Raw genomic sequence first — 7,120 nt, 5'->3', positions numbered from 1 at the left:
TTTCACACATTTATACATGTGCATTGACCCATGACCAGATGACGTTATATACGCGTATATATGTAAATATATATATATGATATATGGGAAAAGGTTACGACGTTATATACACACCACCACCTGATCAGCCGGTATATGTTGATGATGTTGCCCACAGTGGCTGAGACAATATGATGGGATGCCCTCAGTGGCTTGATGATATTATATACACCCATACCTATGCATGACACGATATTTATACGCATGTGCATGGCATTATAAACATTTTAAAATTTACAAAGTTATTTAGATTTAAAGATGTATTTCTATATTCCATGTTTCATCTATGTCTTTTACGTACAAATTTTCATGCCTTACATACTCAGTACGTTTTTTGTACTGACGCCCTATTTCACGGGGCCTGCGTTTCATGCCCGTAGGTGCAGGTAATCAAGTTGACGGTCCCCCTTCTTAGGATCCCTGATCAGCGAGAGTTGGCGTGGTGTGTGTGTGTGTGTGTGTGTGTGTGTGTGTGTGTGTGTGTGTGTGTATATATATATATATATATATATATATATATATATATATATATATATATATATATATATATATATATATGGGTATGACGTGGCTCAGTCCTGTCTTTGTACAGTTATATTTCTGTTAGAGGTCTGTAGACAGTATATCTAGTTGGGTTGTATGTCGCCTTGTCGGCTTTCAGTTTTGGATGTATAGTTGTTTATAGCAGCCTTGCCGGCTCGCCCACTGTATTTTGCCTGTATACATACATATGCCTTGAAGGCACGTTTCCTTCTTGTATGTTACTTTCGTAACTCAGCAGATGTTATTCAGGCCCGTATCTTAGACGCATGCTTAGGGGTGTTTGATAGGTAGGACTCAAGCACCCGTCGCGGCCTATCGATTTGGCACTACTACAAAAAGGGCATTTGGTGGCAATTATTTAGCGGCAATAAGTCAATTGCCACTAATAGATTATATAAACTGAAATATTAGCGGCAAATGACTATTAGTTAGTAAATAATATCCTTTTATTGACATTTGACAATAAAAATAAATTGCCACTAAAAATTACTAATTGCCTTTTAGCGGAATAGGGTTTTATTTTATTTTAACTTTCCCTCCCTGCCCTAAAAAATATGTCCCTCCAAATTTTTTTGACAAGAATGAACGATTTCCTCCAATCAGAAAATAATAGGAAAACCTATTCAATTCACCGAACGGGATACGGAAGAGATGAGCGATTAACAAAATCACACAGATAGGTCTCCAGCCAGCTTTTCCCCAGATACCTGCTCTTCTTCCCCAGGTATCTTTGCTTTTTACCTAGCAGATGCGGTTAACATTTGGGTTTGGATTGTGCTTATCGATTATGGTTGTTATTATTCTTTCTTTCATCCATTCCCCACTTCTCTTTTCGTGTAGGTTTCAAGATTGTTGCAGAACTCATTCTTGTCCTTCAATTTCTTGTCTTTATCGACGAAAAAATCTGATTAACAGGTACAAATTTGTGACTTTAACTGTTGCGTTTTGAGATTTGCGAAAGTATAATTTTTCTGCATATGTGAGTCGTTTGTGATATCCGGCTGATGCTAAATTGACGTGTGATGATTGGGTTTATTCCTCCTCTGTTCCTCGACTATTTTATGATTTTGTTCCTCTGTTTTCTATTATTCGTGTGATTATTCAGAAATTTTATAAGTGTCGTCGATGCATATTGATGTTTTCATTAAATCTACCACTAGTCGAGATATGAATTCCTCTGTATGTTTTCTGTTATTCTTGTCATTTTTTAGAAATTTTAAGCATCGTCGAAGCATATTGATGTCTTCATTGAATCTACCACTAGTCAAGAAAAGGTTGAATTTTTATTGAATAATTTGTAGTGAGGTTATACAAGTAGTTCTTGTATTAGTACTTCATTGTAGAATGGGCTAGTGCCCGATGCAAACCGGTGATCGGAGTCCTTGACTCTGTGATATGAGTTTCTTACCTCTATCATGAAGGACCAACGAATTTTTTGGTTCTAAATGCATTAAGAACTTTAGTTGCATTGTAAACTTCTAAAATGATGTACATCTTCTTGAAATTAGTGATCTTTATTCTGCATCCTGGAGCTCATTATTGAATATGAAACAACACAGTAAGTTAGTGATTTGGTTAAAAGTTTGTATTTTCTTGTAATAGGTAATATTACTATGAAATGCAGATTTCTGTGTTTCTTTTATTTCTAGAAGTAAAGGGAGCAGATTAGTTACAATAGTTGGATAGAAATAGTTGAGGATATTATGAAGGCCAATGAGTTCTGAAGTGGGAAATTTCTACATGGTCCAAATTAAACAAGGAGCTCTCCTTGATTCTACTTGCCATCTTGGGATGACTTTAAGTATATTTTCTGGGATGTAGGTTCCATCTGTCCCGCATCTCCTGTCAACTCCTATGTCGTTAATAATTTGATGAAATGGTGGGATAAAAATATTGGATACTCCATGCTGTAGTCAAATTCATAAACCATTTGGATCAATAAGTAGGGGTAAAGTCTGCGTACACACTACCGTCCCCAGACCCCACGGCGTGGGATAATACTGGGTATTATGTTGTTGTTGTAATCTATACCCTTTAACACATTCCAGTAATGAAAATATTGAAGTTGGAAACATATAATTTAATTTATACCGTCAAACTTGGATGTCCACAAGGTTGTTGTTACAGTAAAAAATATGAGAAGATACAGTACCATAGGCTAAAGGCTCTCTAGAAAGTAGTACTAAAAATATTCATGGGCATCCCATAAATCTCAATGTGTTAAAACCTGCAATAGCCCTCATGTAATCATCAGTGAGTAGTTCTTTGTTTCCCAATACTATGAAATGCCAGCACAAAGTTAAACATGATCCTTTTTTTCTATAGATAAAATTAAGTTAAACATGTGCCTTTAGGAAGTGGAAGTTTGCAGTGAACAATTTGTGTATGTTTCTGTACTTAGCAAGTAATCAAATACTTTTTGTTACAAGTTATATATTTAAACCAAAATATTCTATCCCGAACAATCGATTTGTTTTTAAGAAATAGCATATCTTCAGTTAAGGAAATATCTCAAATTACAGCGTCTCATCATACCGATAAGACCATTTGTTATATCGGACATTAATATATATGTATGAACTAGCTACAAGTTACTTGTTCTTCTATTTTCTTGTTAGATATTTTGTAATATTCTCTGTTTAAAGGACCTATTTCATGTGAAATATGGTGAGTGTGACTGTGACATGTTAGCTAGTTCATTGTAAATAACAGATCATAGAATATGGTCCATCTTCTGCATTTTTTTCAACTTGTATGGTACCTTCCCGTATTTCAAAAAGTTTAAAAAAGAAATGATCTTGATGGTTACACCTCTAATGTGTTAATATTTATTAGGTCCTTGACGCCAACAGTGGCCATGAAAGAGTACCACAAACATCAAGGATACCTAGTGTTACTGAAAATACTTCAGTGTCTCGCGGTACTATTCATCTTTATCCTTCGGTGCTACTATTTGAGTTTTCTATTGTTTGAATTTTCCTCCAATTTTTTTATCATTATGATTTGATTTCATGTAAACTTGCAAGAAATGGAAACAAGATATAGTTTCGACTTACATGCTTCCATAATTCGATTGTAACTTTATCAGTATTAGTACCATTTACATAAGAAATAAAAGTCCATTGGCAAGTATAATGCTACAATATGCTATGATGCACAGATGACCATTTAAAGCACCAACAAGATCTGTAAGGTAACACACACGGCAGATGACTTGATAGCGAGTATAATGCTACGATATATTACGAACAGGGCAGTTGCTTCTATATTGCCTTCTGTCCTTAAGACACAGTCTCTGTTAGCTTTGCAACCAGACAAATAAAACCATAAGCTTCTTTCTTTATCCTTTACGTGCAAATATACTCACTATACAAGCCAAATGATATGTCCTTGGAATGATTCTATACACCTTGGTCATGCTACTGAAGTGGCGAAGTCCATGATCTAAAAGTCAACATGTCCACAGGTAGATAATACTCTACCATAGCAGTTGTCAAATGCAAGCAAATGATAAAGACCCCTCATTTTTTGTCTTTTTTTGGTCTTTTGGTTCTTCTGATATTCCAACATCCTGAAGTAACTATAATATACTTTTAACTTCGAAGCTGAGAGTTAGCATGAACTAAGAAATATACCTTGCGATGCAACAGTCAGTTACATAGTTAGATAACTCATCAGTCACTTAGCATGAAGCAAAGATTAGTATTAACCATTAATCAAAAGGAAAAAGTTGTGATGCATAAGTCAGTTGGAGACATGGAATCCCAGGAAAGATAGAAAATTACTCTTTGTGCTCTTTCCCTTCTTTATAGTGAGATAACTCATCTGATTCCTAGAAAATCCTAAGGTTATGAATAGTTGATCTTCATTTTGAACCTATTAATGCTTGTTATTTTCCTCAGTTGAATCTGTAAGCTATGTATTACTGAATTTGTATATGCAAATGAGTTTGATATAAAAATATCTTTCGGTTAATGGACCTATCCTTTTCCTGGAGGTTTTCAGACCCTTTTAGAGTAGAGCGTTAACTGAGATTTTGGATATTTTTGCGTTTATTTGTAGTATTCAGCTTTATTAGTTATGTAGTGTCTCAGTTCTGCAGCTACTGGACAATATAGAAACGATTGTATCCTGTAAAACAACTTTAGCTTGGGGCAATGTTTTGACAGTAAAACAACTTTAATTTGCATAAAGTATATATGTTTGAGGTTTTGATGTTTCCATCAACTTGTGGAGCATGCTCTGCGACGTGTGACTGTAGTATGTTGTTACTAGTATCCTTTTCTATATTTACACAATAGATAATATCATGATTTCTCCTTTCCACCCCATACAGCCCCTTGCCGCATAATAGAAGGGAAATATTAGTAACTGCAATTGCTGTCCATCGATTTATTTATGTTGGTTATAAATTTATTTTGTTCTATCAGGGCATCTGCTTCTAATTTATCATGTGGTGTTGCAATAATTTATGATTGTATCGGCTTAAATGATTTTATGTATTAGCTAATAGCCTAATAATTTTCAGTCCTTGGAGGATCCCTGCATGTTGTTATTAAATCTCTGTAACAGAGGGACAACCTAAAAGTCTAAAATAGTTAAAAACTTTAGAGGGGATTTTGTACCAATATTGTCAGCTTCTTTAGAGTAATCAGATGAAACTAAAGAGATCTAATAGATGCTGATATTGTTTGCAGACATTCTCTCCTTTTTCCCTCTAGTTATTTTCCGAAGATATTGTCACTTGATTTAGATTTGGAATGTGATGAGTCCACGATATATGAATTTAATATTTTTGCTCGATAAATATCCCAGTTGAAGACTATTATATTTCATTTATTGATATGGTTATTTTGTAATTTCAGGTCATATAGTCTGATCATTGACAATTTAGTGGGTGAAAGATTTCCATATGATGAAGCATTGTAGAAATTATTTGAATACTATTATTTGTTAGGATAAGTTATATGACATATAATGATATTAGCTATTTGCTTCAAACAATACAAATTTATTTTTAAGTTATTGTGATATTAATATTTTGGATTAGTATTTTCTTTTGTTTGTTAAGATTTAATGAGATACATTATATTTTTCTGAATCAATATTATTATGTTTTATTATTTGGATAATTTTTTCAATGAATGTAATAGCTATTATTAATGGTGGCTAAGCTATTGTTGTTATAGCTTGTGACTTTTAGTGATAATTTAACAGGATATATTGATTATAAAAATAGACGATAAAAGGGCAAATTATGATATTTCCACGGGGGATATTGTAGCCATTATAATTGCTTTTAAAGATGACTTTTAGTGGCAATTTAATTAAATTTATCAGCCATTAAAATGGATGCTAAAAGGACATACTAATACATTTTTAGAAGGACTATTATAGCCATTCTAATTGCCACAAAAAATTTACCGTTAAAGATATGGACTTTTAGCGACAATTATTTTGAATTTAGCGGCTATAAAAATGGACATAAAAAGAGGATTAGTAGCTATTTTAGATTGGATTTAGCAGCCATCATAATTGCCGCAAACAATTACCGTTGAAGCAAATGATATTTAGCGGCAATAAGTTAGATCTTTTACCAGCTTTTGTGCAAAACGCCACTAAAGGCTTCGCCGACTCTGATTTCAACGGCTAAACATCAATGGCCGGTAAATGATATAGCGACTATTGTTATTGCCACCAATGCCTTTTTTATTGCCGCTAAAGCCCCTTTTTGTTGTAGTGTGGGTCGTGACAAAAGTGGTATCAGAGTAGTTCTGTCCTAGGGTTGTCTACAGACCGTGTCTAGTAGAGTCTTGTTTATGGGTGTGTCGTGCACCACACTTATAAACAGGAGGCTACAGGACATATAGGATGTTATCCTTTCTTCTTATCTTAGATCGTGCGATATAAGCATTAATGTTCCTAACGATGTGTTACGTTTTTAGCGATGCCTCCGAAAACTACAACCGCTAGCATAGGTCAGAAGGCTACGAAGGTGTTAGAAAGAGAGATAAGTTATACTATGGATTCAGACACGTTGGAGATCATGGGTTCTATTGAGGAGGATCCATCCGAGGATCCATATGAGTCATATGTTCGAGCTGTTTCGACCACTCCAGTAGTAGATGGGGCGAGATGATTTCTGACCTCACCAAGACCCTTAGTTTCACAGCCCATTAATCAGGATATGAGGGGAGTAGTGCATGGATTGGCACAACCGGGATTCCCTTAGGCCCAAAACTATGTCAATGTATTTGAGGACACTAGCTCTCTGAGTTTCCGGATAGTCCACAGTCTTGGGAGTCCGTCAATTAAGGTTCGTCGGTGTATGTTATGGGATACACAGAGGAAGAAGATAGCAGTCGAGCCAAGAGGAGGACGGTACCTGATAAGAACATGAAAATTTCGCTTTGATGTATGTTCGATCAAGGTTCTTATATAGGACAAGGCAAGGACCCTCTACTATAAACTTCCTCCAAGGGTCAGTTTTCGGTTGGTGAGTTCCACCTCTTCTTGGAATATTACTAAGTTAGGGTTC

General features: G+C 35.0%; 1 long non-coding RNA gene across 1 annotated transcript; it reads left to right on the top strand.

Moving 5' to 3' along the window:
* The first annotated feature begins 1,138 nt into the window (after positions 1-1,138).
* Positions 1,139-5,687, top strand: LOC107760128 (uncharacterized). Its single transcript, XR_001642344.2, has 4 exons — positions 1,139-1,306; positions 1,423-1,497; positions 3,418-3,502; positions 5,448-5,687. It is a non-coding gene; the product is annotated as an uncharacterized LOC107760128 (long non-coding RNA).
* The last annotated feature ends 1,433 nt before the right edge of the window (positions 5,688-7,120 follow it).

Source organism: Nicotiana tabacum, chromosome 20 (genome assembly GCF_000715075.1).
Source record: "Nicotiana tabacum cultivar K326 chromosome 20, ASM71507v2, whole genome shotgun sequence".
Taxonomy (NCBI): Eukaryota; Viridiplantae; Streptophyta; class Magnoliopsida; order Solanales; family Solanaceae; genus Nicotiana; species Nicotiana tabacum.
Note: the sequence above shows the minus strand (reverse complement) of the source record. Positions and strands in the feature narration are given on the sequence as shown.